Raw genomic sequence first — 15,282 nt, forward strand, 5'->3', positions numbered from 1 at the left:
CACACACGAATACCCCAGGGACTAACAGCTGGTGGCCAGGTGAAATATGTGCCAGGGCATCTGAAATGGCTCCAGTTGCCTCATTTAAGCCATTGATCTGAGCCCCTAAATGACCCTTTTATATCTTGCATTCTTTAACTGTGTCACCACCCACAAATAAAAATGATTTAGCGCTGCTATTTAAAAGCACCTGTATAGAAGTACAAATACATAAAGTAAGTACATTTGGGAGCACATCTGAAATCATTTGCAAAGACTAAAAACGTAATATTCCTTCTGACACACACATACTGGAGACACTAACTCAAGGGAATCATCTTGTAAACACGATGCTCAAGTTTGAAGAAAGTGATGATTAGGACAAACAACAGAAGACTCAAGAGGATAACATTTCAAGGTAGCCCAGTTCCTGTCCCAGGGCATCTTGCCACTGGAGAAGGACAGTCAATCACATTTGTGGGACAAAATGACCCCAGCCTGGGTGGCTGACACCTACAACATTATTTCAAGGATCAATGTAGTTGGTTAAACTCAGCACTCTCAGCCCACAGGAGAAGGCAACTATCTGAATGATTATCTGATTGGTGGCTTTACCTTTATTCAGAAGACATCTTTTTCCCTGACTCAGCTCTCTGCCATGCAGGATCCTGCCTAATGATGACAGAGTAACATTTAAGGCATGATGAAAAACTACAAACTAAGCATACAAATAGCACCGCAACCAAGATATCTTACATGGTATTTTACCAAGGTATATTACATGAATGCCCAGCTAAAATACTGATTAATGAAAAGGAATTCCTACAGAGCAATAATTTAAAACAATCAGCCAATTTTGAAACCGATTCTTTTTGTAATTCACTGTTTTACTTCAAATAATAGGATCAAGTCAATGACAAAAATCACTGTTTTCCTGCAATCTGAAATTATACTAAGAATCAAAGTAGGATTCAGCAATGGCTGATAAGAACTAAATGTGACTGAAATATGACTAAAATGTCTTTGCTTGGAAAATTATTGCATTTAAAGTCACTATTTTCAGTTCCAAATTTATGTTTCACAGCTTGACTCAGTTCCTCTCTTCATATACCAACGAAAACAGACAATAGAAACCCACAAATCCACAACTGAAAACAAGCCTTTTCCCTGAAAGAGGATGTAATGTAAAAGCTTCTTTATTATATACTAGCTATAAAAAATCCTCATTGTATGCATGTGTAAAACATTTACAACATACAGTATTAGCACATACATGCGCTCCTATTCTTTTATCCAATAACTACCACAATAGCAATTAGAGAACACAAAACTTGGGGTATAAATAACTACAACATAAAATTCTGCCATTGCTTTAAGCAGAAACTGCTTTGCAGGTGTGGCAGGTACCTTCCACTCACCACAGGCACTTGCTGCTAAGCAACGTTCAAATCTTGCTTGAAACAGATTAAATTAGTGACTGGAATTGGAAGAAACTTTGTGTTGTGCAGAGATTTATTGTAGTGAAAGTGCTGCCGGCTGTGAAGCTGTAGCTGAAGAACCGAATTATTTTCCTTAGTCATTAAAGATGGCTGTTGTCAGTCCACTTGGAGATCAGAAAATTCCACTTAGCAGAAAACTTAACTACCTAACAGGACTGGATGAAAAGCCAAAAATGAGGTGCTTAACAAAATAACTAATGAATTTCCTAGAAAATGTCATGAACTCCAAGTGCACAAACCAGAGTGGCCACAATATGGAGCTTGAAGACCAGGCAGATGTGCTTGTAGTAGACAAAATGACTAACTCTGGTGTCTAAGATACGGTGTGCATCAGATTGAGCTTGATCAGCCAAATCACATGCAGTGCTGGGAGTTAGTCATGAACAACAAATAAATAAGTGACGGATATGGGACAAAAATACGCTAGACTGCTCCATGCCAAGTAACTGAAAGCCATGTCACAGATAACAGTAACTATTTTCTGTACATGAGTGTTTACTTCTCATTACTGAGAGGATAGGCTTGTTTAGGTCTTACTTTTCTTACCATTTCAGGGATTGTATCAAAAAAGACTTAAGCCTTTTAGCTTCAGAGGAGATTTGTATCTACTTTGAAAATACTTCAGTGCCTGTCTGTTAATTGAAAATGCATACTATCTTCTGGCTACCTCTGCTTTGGACACTTTGACTCATTCATGCCAGACACCTAGCTAAACCCTCTTTGTAGCAAATTATGCTCTTTAAACCAGATCTGTCCACCAGAAACTGATAAATATATTTTCATAGATTTACTGAATTAATTTAGTGCACCTTTTAATGCTCAGGCAACCTTTCTGGCATGCTATATGGGCTGTAATAGAAAGGAGAGCATTGTGTTTTGCACAGCTGATTTGAGCTGAGGACTGTGAAGACCTCAGGAAGAACTTGAAACACCAGATGCTGGAAGTGATCATACAGCACGTGAAACATGGTATGCTTGATAATTTTCTTGACTGTCATTTATAGAGTTCTGAAAAATAGAGAGGAAAACTGAGGTAGCTCCTCAGCAAGCTCATAATACGCATTCTGAAAATAATGACATTTTGCAGAGTAAAATTTTCTATGCAGTAGGAAAATCTCTGTGGGGGGCATACTAGTGGTGCTGAATTGGAAAATAAGCCAATGCTCAGAAATCCAAGTTCTGAATAAAAATGCCAGTGCTGCAGCTGGAAGTTGCAGGAGATCTTGTCAATAAGCAGATACTTTCAGTTATCTTCTCTGAACTACAAGGTGCCAGACCTAAAGGAAGAAATGGACTGAAATGGATCTTATCATACATGGAGCTAAAATGAGGGGAGGCATCACTACACAGGGCATAAATGCATTTCATCTGTTCATTACAGAAAGGAAAAAATGGAAATACCTCATTTTCACAGCAGCTGAAAGTAGCACAGCAGCCCATGGGAAGGCACAACTGGTACTGAGGCTTACTGCTACCATCAAGGCTGAACAGCCAGCAGGATTCGGAACAAGCGAGGCTCACACAAAACAGCATCAGGTGGTTCTCCTGTCCCCAGCTCCCACCTGGCCCCAGTTCTGCTCTTTCCTGCCCACTACACTGTTAATGCACATCCCACTACTAAGGCAGCTTCAAACAGCAGCTGGAGTAACAAGGGAGCAACATCACAGCCTGGGCCCCTGCCTGCTCTCCTAAGCACAGATTGCTTCCCGTACTGAAGAGAGAACCATCTGGGAAATGGAGCAAATGCTCAGCCACTTAATTGGTACTTTCAGTAAAACAGACCACAGTCAAGATTGACAGACCCAGAGAAAATCACAGAAGAAACTATCAGCCATACATTATCAGGGAAGGAAAACAGAGCCTGCTTCCACTCCAAACTCTGAAAGATTTGAAAATTAAGTAGGAGCTGTGTTGACCCCTTCAGCCCTGGATCATCTCAGTCATTGCAGCTTCTAGCACCACCCCAGTCCTAGAAACCCTGCCCCATCTTCCCACCCCAAGCAGGGGCCAGGCTCTATGGACACGATGAATTCTTGTTCCTATGGCAATTAAGAACAGTGTGATATCATTTAGTAAGTATCATTTAGTATCATCTGCCACCCACCTTCTCATCTAGATCCTTGAAAAAAGGGAGACTGATGGCTTGTTTTTGATTTCTAAAATGGCCTCATTTACTAAAATCACTTAAATAGCATTTCCAGCTTTTCCAACCATTTCTATTTTACGTTTTAAGCATGTCTCTCTATTTCTTCATGGAAATGGCAACACTCTTTAAAGGAGGATGTTAAGAAAGCCACCATCAAAATTGTTCATAACTGTCTCCCTCACTATTCCTTTCTCCCATTCTCCCCCCCTCTCTTAGACATATACAGTACCCATCTATCTAGCATATGAAATTCTAGCTCTTACACTTGCCAAATCATCCACAATTTGAGAATTTACTATTCCAGGATCTTCCATGTTGCAGACTTCTTTCTCTCTTCTAGCTCATCACACTTCAATTTTCTTGTAGTTTAAGAAAATTGATGATCTGACCTCTACCTTCAGCTTTCCAACCACACTCTTCAGTTTATTTGAGTCTCCCCAGATCAGCCACCTGTGATGGATTTTGCAACAGCTTGCAAAATATATTTTGTGCTCAGTTCCTGTTTTTTGTCAGAATCTCCTAGGTTTTAAATCCAGCTCAAGTTTAGTATTTAGCTTCTGAAGAGTACATAAACAGTAGTCTGGTTCTGTACAAAGAATAATTTTTATACTACCTTGGACAATGGCTTAAGTGCTGATTACTATAGATAACATCCACAAAAAGGTGGCCCTTATCTCATGTTCTCAGAATTGTTGATCATCTGCCACTATGGATCAAGAAAGATGTCTCTAGGCCTTCCCACCAACAAGCATCTAGGGGAAAGATGGCCCTATCCATGGGATGGGCAATTAACACTTCCTAGTACCCATTTTCTTGGCACCCTTCAGGTATGTATGCTTAGCTTTGCAGAAATCTCACCAAAGGGCTGACTGCCCAGCAGCCAGATGAAAGAAAACAAAGCTATTAGTTTGTTATGCTTAGAAACCTCAGTTCATCTTCAGCAGATGTGAACTTCAAACCCTTTATCAGAGGTCATTCCTGCTTGTCAAGAAACCTGAGAGCACAGGAAACGAAGTTATATTTCTTCTTGAATTTCTGAAAATTACAAGGAGTCTCATGAAAGGGATTATAAACAAAGCCAATAAAACACACTGACATTCTTACTCTAATGTTACTACAAGTAAATTGACCTGCCTGCATGCATGTTTTGATGTAATATGTACATTCTTGTACAGTAGCTCATATGCATTCTTATTTTGGCTAAGAAGTTTACTTCAATAGCCTTAAACCCACACCCTGTTAACTCAGTCCAGTCCTAATTGAGAATCTGTAGGGTTTTTATACCATCTTAATTAAACTTCTTTTAAAAGAAGTCACACTTTTATTTAAACCTAAGAAATAATACATCCAGACAAACCTTGTAAGAGGTAATGTACTATTTCCAAGAATAGCAATCACAGAAAAGATTGATCTCATGAATCAGCCTAAGTTCTTAAGAAACCAGCAAAAAGATTTTCAACACCTATTTTCAACACCTATTGCTCAAACCACCTTGATGTGCTGTCCCCAAAGTAAAGGTGACCAGCTGCAAATGACCAACACACAAAACTCAATGGCAGTGCAACAACTGCTGTTCTTGACTTTTTTTTCACATTAGTGTCCTACTAGCTAGTGTGTAATTATTTGCAAAGATAAAGCTTGAGTCCATGAAGACTGTTTTTTATCTTGGACTCAATTATAAGGCCCTGGAAAAAGCAACTTTATGAAGAATAAAGGAAGTTAACTCTACTTTTGCTTATAGCCAGCTCTCTATTCTTCTTGCAAAGAATGAAAGCAAATGAAATGTTGGGAAATAAGGTGATTTTTATAATGTTTAAAGTATTTATTCACAGAACCATTTAGGTTGGAAAAACATCCAAGATCATCAAGTCCAAACTTTGTCCACTGATCTCCATCTTATCAACTTAACCATGGCACTAAGTGCCATGTCCAGCCATTTCTTGAACCCATCCAGGCATGGTGACTCCACCATCTCCACAGACAGCCCATTCCAATGCTTTCCATGACGAAATTCTCCCTGATGTCCAATTTGAACCTCCCGTGGCCCAGGCTTGAGACTGTTTCCTCTTATTCTGTCACTAGTTGCCTGGGACACGAAGCCAACCCCCACCTAACTACAGCCTACTTTCAGGTGGTTGCAGAGCAATAAGGTCAACTGTGATTCAGTTTAAGAATTTAACTGTTGAAATAGCTGTGTATCTTTTCCTTTGAAAAGTATTTTCAGACTGAACTTCAGAAATTAAGACAGGAGTAGTGGCCAGATTTTAGCCAATTAAAAAAAAAAAAACAAAACCAAAAAAAACCCAAAAACAACCAACCAAAAATCCCTAGAAAGCAATTTGTTACATCCAGCAGATGATTTTCAGAGGTAAAATTCCAGTTTCTGAAAGCCAGTTTGGCAGTATGATCTTCCCTGACCTGTATATAAGGCAGAAAGCACCTAAATCAGCTGCAATGCAGGCTTCCTCATGGCATCTCTCAGACACTTCCATCATGTCTGAAATGATTCTGGAGATGAAAGGATAGTCCACTTTTGTATTTATGTAAACTTTTGGTATACCATATACAAGAATAACAAGACTTACTGCCTGCCAGGGTACTGAACTCCTTGGCAAGAAGACCACAGCTTCTCATCATCAGTGATATGCTATATAGTGAGATAGCTTCAGACTTTCCTTCACTGTGAAAAAATGCTTTAATTTCGCTAAATTTGTCTGTTAATAAACAAGGCAGTTGTAGCTTTAACTAACAACAGCTGTCAAAGTAAAATAAATAGATAAATAAATGTATACATATATTACATATATAAACAAAAACTGGCAGGTTTCTTTTTAACTCCTTTGTCCCTAGCTACATTGTTCAGTGACATAAAGACACTTCTTTCTTCCTTTGTAAACCAAACCAAATCAGGAGTACATACAAAGCCGTGGCCTAGGGGAAAATAGCTGAAAATGCAGACACCCATATTTGCTGCCAGCCTGCAGACAGCAGCTGCTGCCTGCAGCGCCTCATTCGACAGTGACAGCGGCTGCACTGACGCTCCACATTAGAGACTCATATTGCTTTGTTCCCTCCGGGGAGCCTCTCTGTTTAAGGGGATACTATTAAGGATGGCAAGTCCAAACACGAGCCCCTCTTTTTGTCTTTTTTGTATAATTCTGTGTGAATATTTATCTGTATTTCATGGAAGAATTAATTAAATGTCACTATAGACGCACAAACAAGGCATAACCTAACTAAATGCCAGTCACGTAGTTCACCAAACTGCTGCAGTACAGAGCACTGGTTTGAAATCTACAGCTTTATTCCTCTGACAGGCAGCCAAACCCCACAGAAACTCTAAGTCATTAGCATACATGCAATGCCCCAGAGCAACCAAATGAAAGTCTCTCTGCATCCAGATGGTCACTGTGATGCACAATGCCCACAGCAGTGCCACCTCCCCGCTGTGGACATGTAGCCTAACACAGCAAGAACCCCTTCATCCCTATGAAGGTAAGTTTAGAAAAGGCCCTGTGCAAAGGCCTTTGAATGCCCATTCTCTGTGGGACCTCCACTGTGACAGACCACTTTATCCTGAGCAGGCCACTTAACCTCTTTGTTATCCTAGCTGTTGTATCCCTGTGGGCTGGGGCAGCACCCCCTAGTCCCACTAGGATGTGGTAACTGCAAATGATACTAGAGATCTATAGTATGTCTTTTTTAACACACTTGAGAAATCTTTCATGACACTGCTATCTCCTTGTGCTATTAGAACATTCCGAAGTCTCAGACGGACATCCCTAGCAAGTCAGCAGTTGCAGAAGAATCTGCTCGTTTGTACTGGCACAGAACTGCTCTTCTGTCCTGTGACCAAGGACACCATATCCTCCTGTGCGATGTTCGTGCATCAGACCTCTCACACTTGGGTGGATTCCTGGAGGAACTTCCACTCTTGATTGTGAGGCTTACAGTTCAGATCTTGCTGCTTTTTATCTGTCTGCTCACTTCCATCATTTGGAGCTTTTCTCCATCCAATCACACAGGCAGCCTGATTATCACTCTCTTTGCTCTGTACAGCTTATCTGGAGTTATCACTGCAGACTATGCAAGCAGCAGAGGAGGCAGAGAATAGCCAGCCTGATACATGCTGCAGAGTCAGAGGAATGCTTTCCCCAGCTCATTTAACCCTTAGCAGAGCTTTGCCTCTACCCACAGCCTATAAAACAGATGGACTGGCCTAATGTCCTTGTGGATGACAAAGCACATGGGATCTTCACACAAAATTTGCCGTGCTTCTTTGCCAGCTAATTTGACATTTCTCAGCTACTGTATTCTCTCTGATAACCTAAACATTCTGAGAGAATTTTATTAGCAGATGGTTTGAATGACTCACAATTACCTACCCCGATGAAAATACAGTGGCACAATTTACTGTTGCCACTGCAACAGTCCTAGATACCTTACTAATGACAGTAATGAATGCAGCTGACAGGAAAAAAAGGTTAGTGGTGCCAGTATTTTCCACATTCAGCTCTTTTAGTAAATGTTAAATGTATCTTTTTAACATCTTTCAGTATTTCTAATCAGGAGGCTTTTCTTTTCTTTTGTGACCAGCACTATTTTCATTGTGCTAAGTCAGTTCAGAATCAGTGTGACTCTTGTTAGGTATCTGCAAGCCAGTGATTTATATAATTGAGGTTCTGCCTGGGATGGTATCTTCTTACAGGAGTTTTTCCTTCTCTTGTAGCAGAGGTCTTAAAAGTGTAGTCTGCTGCCATTTTCTGACCTCCCTGGAATTGCAACAGATGCCCTTCCTCTAAGAACTTTCTTTCTAGTGGTGTCCTCATAATAGAATTCCTTACTTCACTGTAAAAAAAATGCAGCTAGCACATGAAGTTAAAAAAAAAAATCTGGTCTCCATTTTCTACTCCCATCCTTTAAAAATCTTTTAAAATACATTAATTGAGTACATTTTCCTTTTGCTGCACTTGCACAACCACAACTCATCAATATCAAGACTATATCCTCTTAAAACTTCTTCTTGTGCTATCATATGGGTACTTCCATACTCAAGAGAGTGCAGCAGGAAATCTAAATTCTGTATGACAGCTTTCCAAGACTAGTTCCTAGTGGTAACATGAAAGCTGGCATTTGCTAGAGTGACAACATATGAAATCATACCATCACTGCAAATTGCAAAATCACTGGGCTAATGAGTGGCATGGTAAATGGGAGAGGTAAAGGGAGATGGATAATCTTTCCACTGACCATCTTCAAAAGCTCCTCATGGCTTTTTAGGCTACAGACTTTTTGAGTACAAGGCGCTTACTTCTAGAACTCTTCTTACCCTTTCTCCTGCTTCCCTGCTCAGTCAAACCTCTAAAAGAGCTGCCTAAGGACTATACAAATGTGGAAAGGCACCACTACAGCTGTGTATTTTCTCTGACAAACTCACCGACTGTGTGTCATTTTCAACTTAGGCTCCTGCTCTAGGCTGAAACATGATCTAGTATGTTTTAAGGGTCTGCTCAGCATCTCTCAAAGCATGCAAAAACGAAGACCTTCCCAACCACTCTATTTTTCAAAGAGGGTCAGAAATATCACACTTTAATTTTTTATCACTGCCAAGTAATTTCATAAGAATTTCCCTTCTCCTGTGCTGACCAAAACACCTCAAGATACTGTTTCCAAATGAAATTTTTGAGAGCCCTAAGAAGTTCTAAAATACTTTCCATCTAATTCTGGGAAGCAACAGCACATTTCTTGGTCTAGGCAGAATATGGGTTCTGTTCTACTCCCAGTTTTTAGGCACCTTAAATTGATCTCTTAATATAAGTTTCACCTTGACCAAACACACCAAAGTCAGCCAATTTTTCACTGAGCTCCATGAGATTGTGGGTAGCAAGTGCTTCTCCCTGTAGCTGTCCAGCTTATTTGGTTCATATAGCATCTTAACCTTTTTAATAGGGAACATATTGTCATTTTTAAGATCCTTTGATTTCATATTATACACAATGATCTTCATATGAAAAGGTCTAAATGATGATGTTAAACACCAAGTGATTTTCACCAGAAGGGAAAGAAATCCACTAATCTAGAAAATCTGGAATATTCTGTCTCTCTGTATTCCACATGCTTTTGTCATAGCAGTTCACAGACCTTTTCCTGCTTCCCTGAAGCAGACAGGTGCTTCAGGGATCAAGTAGGACATTTTAGCTCAGATGAAAAGAGATGGCTTAGACTCTTTTGTGAATAAATTTTTTTGCTAGGAATACCCAAATTACATTAAACACTACTGCTTCTACCCCAGCTCAAATAATATGACAGTGTCTTCACTGCATGTACTGCTCTTCCCATCTGGGTCACACTGTCCAAAGGGACTCTAATAATCTTTCAGGTGTCCTTGGTCATAAACATATTTTCCTATTCCTGGTTCTGTAAATTACACTGGTCAAAGTTGAAGCTTGTTTTAATCTCGTATCATTTTGCAAATATGCAGATTGATGAGCTCGTATCTATCACTGGCTCCAACTAGGAGATTGGTCCTGCTTTGAGGAAGGTGCTGGTCCCTTCAAATCTAAACTATTCTATGATTTTTGTTTTAAATCTGAAAACCTCTGTCATCTTTGATCATTCACCAACTCCTCCACTAATTATAGCTCATGCTTAGCTAATGGCGAGGACCAAAAAATTTGACAAGCTTAAGAAAAGCCTGTCAGTTTCCCTTCATGTACCTTCAGATTTCTTCCCCATTCCAGAAGCAGTGTGGACACAGCTACCTGGGAGACTATCACTGTATTCAGTAACTTTACATCAGATCGTTGCAACTTCTAAACCAATGAGACAGGAAAGGTGATCCAGGGCTGCAAGAGACAAACCACCAAAGACTATCAAATTCATGAGTCATATCCAGCCTGTGAGATGTCTCAGCCCACTTTTTGTTTTTGAAGAAAGAAAGGGCAAAGTGCTCTTAAACTCTCACAACAGCTTGTGAACAGCTCAGTACAGTGAGTTCAAATTGCCAGTGTTGCTGCCTGAATAGGAGGGCTGAGCTTCAAGCCCCTGTCCTCCTGAGCATGCAGTCAAGACTTTTGAAGACCATATCTCAGGCATCTAACAAGGTGTGACACCCAAAAGAGTTTAGAGAACCCTCTCATCTCAGGTTTGCATTTTTAAAGAAAACATTGATTTAGAAAGAATACTAGCATGCAGTCAATCCTCAAAATCTACATTAAGTGGGATGTGAGACCACATTTTCTCTCCAAGTATCTTGAAGTTTCACTGATGAATTGGTCAAGTTATTAGTGCTCCTGTAACCTCAACCCCTTTCATAACCCTGGTTTATTCTGGCATTTGACAGTGGTGTAGGTTAGCCTCTCTTTGACCTGGTTCTGCAATATTTTCACCAGCTCTGATTTTATGGGGAACAAGAGGAACCTCAGCAGCTGAGGTTTAACCTCTTTAGGTTCTCTGCTGGTTTAAAGTTACAACTTCTGGTACTTTCTATAACCTCTCTTTGGCATACTGTTGCCTGAGAAACCAGTGTAACATCACTGAGGAATTGTGGCTGTACTTACTGCTCTCAGCCTTTTAGGATGGCAGTGGGCTATTTATGCTCAAAAATGGAACACTTTGGTCATCTGCTAGTTCAGTGGAGCCCAGTCTCACCAAGGCTGCTATCCCACAAGAATTTCAACAGTCATGTCCCACCTTTCCTTGTGCTCCTGCTCATCTAATGAACAAGCTGGCAGAGTCAACATGCTCAAAACCAACTACCTGTAGGAGTGGTCACGTTTTGGTTGATACTCCAATGACTGGGATGAGTACCAGTGCTGGGAACAGAGGAGGCAGGCACATCACCCAGGACGGCAGTGTCCATGCCAATCAGATTATGATTTATCTCCATGTTTGATGTCAAGATCTCCCATTTCTCTACTGGTAGCTGCTGCTGTTTTGCACAAGTTTATAAGACTACTTAGTTCTCTGATGCCATAAAATCACTTATCTTGGCGTAACCTTTCCCATTTGTTGCATTTTGGCTGGAAGAATTTTTGGGGAAAAAAGTGTCTAGGAACAAAAGCAGCTCCTGAACAGACAGAGCAGAAGACAGAACAGTGAGCCTAGCACAAGCACAGATGCTTTTCCTGGTACATTTAGGTGAGAAAGGTTTCCCATTTCCCACAGCAGTCCTCAGCCTCCCCACAGAGAGCAGCCTTCTAGCATGAACCTTGCAGCAGGGGAAAGCTCCACTTTCTGTTTGGTTTTGTGTTTCCCTGGCCCTTTGGTCAGCTCTCCTTTGTTTCAGAGTCCTTCTGCTCTCCAGAGTGCAGTTGCTGATCTACCAGACAGGGACCACCATGAGTGTCTCCCAAACAGCCCAGGCTGGAAGAGCATTTCCCAGACAACCCCCCCTGTAACCCTCACTGCTGCTAGGTTACGAGGCCCTGGCATGAAGAAATGCAGCAGTACTGAGAACATCACCTGGGACTTTCACAGCACACATCTGGGTCCTTGTAACAGCACTGGGGCAAGTACCATGGGCATATGTGTGTGATTCCCTTCCTTGCAGCTTCCTACTGAGTTTCTCTGGGTAGCTGAAGCACATAGGGCACATATTCTCAGACATGCATGAAATGGCTCTCTGAACCTCTTCAATTGTTTCACAGGCTCTAAACAGCATCCTGTTCTATTCCTCACCAATATACAGTCAGATGTGATGGAGCTGCATTCCCCTGACCTCTCCCAGCACTTGTAAGCCCCACTGACTATGGCTGCTCTCACAGTTTAGTTTAATTTGTGCTTCTGTTGTCTCTCCTGGAGGCCTCCAACTGCCAGTATTCCTACTTAGACAAGGGATGCTTGCTGATTATTTCTACTAGGCTCTTCTCTCTGAGATGAGGGTTTTCTACTTGTGGGGGCCACCTCATCACTTGTTTAGAGGTCCACCTCTTCTCTGCTTTGGTGCAGCCCTACAACACTATTTCACTTTAAAAAAGGACTTAATTGTCAATTTTTATCAAATCAGATTACCTCCTACAGAATGTTAAATGATTATGGTGAGTAAACAAATCTTTCAGGTCACAGGAGTGGTGGCATGGGATGAAAAGCTGCCCCCCATGCACAGAGCTCCCCACATCTCCCTGGCAGTGCATCTGAAGACAAACTGTCCTGGCACATATGTTTCCTTATATAGGGGATTATAGAAAGAACATGTGACCAATGGAAAACACTGACCATGACCCCATGGCAACTACCCTATCCTCCCACAATGCCCTTGCACAAACACTTCTTGGGTTTTTGCTTTGCACACTTTATCCTTGCTCATCATGCACTGGGAGTGTCAGCAGCTGTTTGTGCATCACCTGCTGCCTTATCCCACTTTATGGGCTGTAGTCACTGCTGTTTGTCTTTCCCTGCATCCAGGAGGTGATAAGCAGATGCCTGCTCCTACAAAGACTCTCAGACTATCTTTTACTGCCCTTCTAACTGCTGCTAAAAGCAAAAAGAATAAAAAAACAGGATTGCCAAAAGACAGCTATTTTGACATTTAAAATATTTTGATACTGAGTGAGACTAAAGGTTCTGAACCAGTATTTGCTTCTGATTGTTTTTCTTGGTTTTTTAATCAAAGCAGAGAGAAATAAAATCCTAAATACTACGGGTAAACAGCAGGATTAAAAAAAAACTATAATCTGCTCATTTCATGCTTCTTGGACAGCAGCAGCAGTGGCTTCTGTCATATTTCCAATGTCCAAATAATGCTGACTCTTTTTTGTCTTATTTGATGCTCTAGCCAGACAGAAACATTAACAATTAGTAGCACTGTTATCATTTGACAGCCTGGAAATATGAAGAAGACAGGAGGAGAAGGAAGATGAAAAACCTCTTAGCATTTTGACTGAAGTAATTTTGATAGAACCTTCTTTCTTTGAAAGGAAAGCCACTGTTCCTCCAGCAGGGGCGAGGGCAGGGCTGCTTACGCAAGTGCTGACCTGCATGGGCAGGTGAGCAGGGCAGCAGCACTGAGCCCGCTCTCCTCCCACCTGCCAGCACGCAAAGGGACAGCCTGTCCAGCCAAAACAGGAACTCTTGGGTGGGAGCTCATGCCTGAGCAGAGGCACAGGGCAGTTGGCCACCACACTGCCTTCATCTGGCCAGAGAGTTCAGGCAGAGACTGACCATAGCCTCTGCTTAAATCAATGGCAATGAGCCATGTTCTGTTTAATCCCATTTTTAAAAGCAAGAATGTTTCTAGACTCTTCTGGGAAACGTAGTGGCTGATATGTAAGCTCCCATCACCCATTTCTAAATTGTGGGAACCATGGAAACAAAAAGCAGCTACAGCTGCTGGTGCACAATCCCCATGACTTTAGCCAATGCACCTCGTAAACCAAAAAAAGGACCATGAAAACAAACAAGACTGAACAATCTGAGTGCATACTATGGCTTTCTGCTACAGGGCAGGTAGGGCAAAGATTTCAAAGCCTGTTCATGTGCATTTTGCAGAAGTAGAGCCCACAGACACTGGGGCTCACAGATCTGTCAGGGTGGAACAGATGCAGCATTTGGCATATCTGTTCATGCTCTGATGACCCAGAGCTGCAGACATGTTTACAACTGTGCATGAAAAATGCATCCCTAAACAAAAGAAATCTAAAGGCAAATATTGTTTTTATGCTGCGTGACCTTGACTGGATGTTGTGGCAGAGGAGAGGGGAGCTGCCAGAGCCTGGCCACAGAAACAATTAACCCTTTGGGAGCAAGGGGTTCGACAGCCAAGAAGACATAATTATGAGGCATCCCAGTGCTCTTATCACTTCCTAGGAAGAGATGAGCCGCAGAACAGGTCCCAGCCCAGAAGTGTGGAGACATTACACCATGCTGGATGTGACAATGCTCTACAAAAAACATCCAAATAAGACATGTTTTCAACACCCAGTGCTGTTTTGTGCACAAAATACAGCATGAACCAACGATTTTCTATTTTTCAGTTATCTGATAATCACTGGATCAGACTGGTCCCCGTACAGCTGCACTATCACCAGCAACATTATTTATACATAAACCTCCAGCCTTCTTCTGCAGCCAGATTTTCCAGGTAGGTAATTGTTGTTCCCACTGAAGCAAAACTGGCTTGTTTTCAATGACATGCATCTGCACTGCTATTATACAGCAGACTGCCTCAGTCAAGATTTTCCAGCACAAAGATGAGAAAAAAAAATTATCCTTTTCTTTTGTATTTTTCACCTCATATTTAGCATTCCACCTAATTTAATTGCAGATTCTACAGTCATAGGAGTGAGGGGAGGTGGGGGGGGGATTGCAGAGAAGCCTTTTTTCTCCCAGAAACAGAAACTAAGTAGATGAGATAGACATGAGATAGCAGTCTTGTCTTGCTGGTTAAATCACTTTCCCCCAGCTCTCGCCCATCTAATACTGCAGCATTCTCAGTCCCCAAATGTACCATCTGAGTAGTGCATTCATTAGAGTGTCTGCAGCTCCTGATCACTGACAGATGCAATCTTATCAACTGCCACATTCAAGCAAAACTGCCTTTTCCCCCCAGTCGTCCAGTGGCCTGAATTCAGCAGTGCTGACAGCCCTACGCTGCCTTGCATCGAGGATGCACCCACAGTTAGGAGGTAGATGCTTCCCCTCCAGCATCTTTCATCCCTT

The 15,282-nt window shown here is 41.5% G+C and overlaps 1 protein-coding gene across 2 annotated transcripts in view; it reads right to left on the reverse strand.

Annotated features, from left to right (window-relative positions):
• ST7 (suppression of tumorigenicity 7) overlaps positions 1-15,282 on the reverse strand; it is a 148,542-nt gene that overhangs the window by 94,210 nt on the left and 39,050 nt on the right. The window lies entirely within an intron of this gene.

This window comes from Lonchura striata, chromosome 5, assembly GCF_046129695.1.
Source record: "Lonchura striata isolate bLonStr1 chromosome 5, bLonStr1.mat, whole genome shotgun sequence".
Lineage (NCBI taxonomy): Eukaryota > Metazoa > Chordata > Aves > Passeriformes > Estrildidae > Lonchura > Lonchura striata.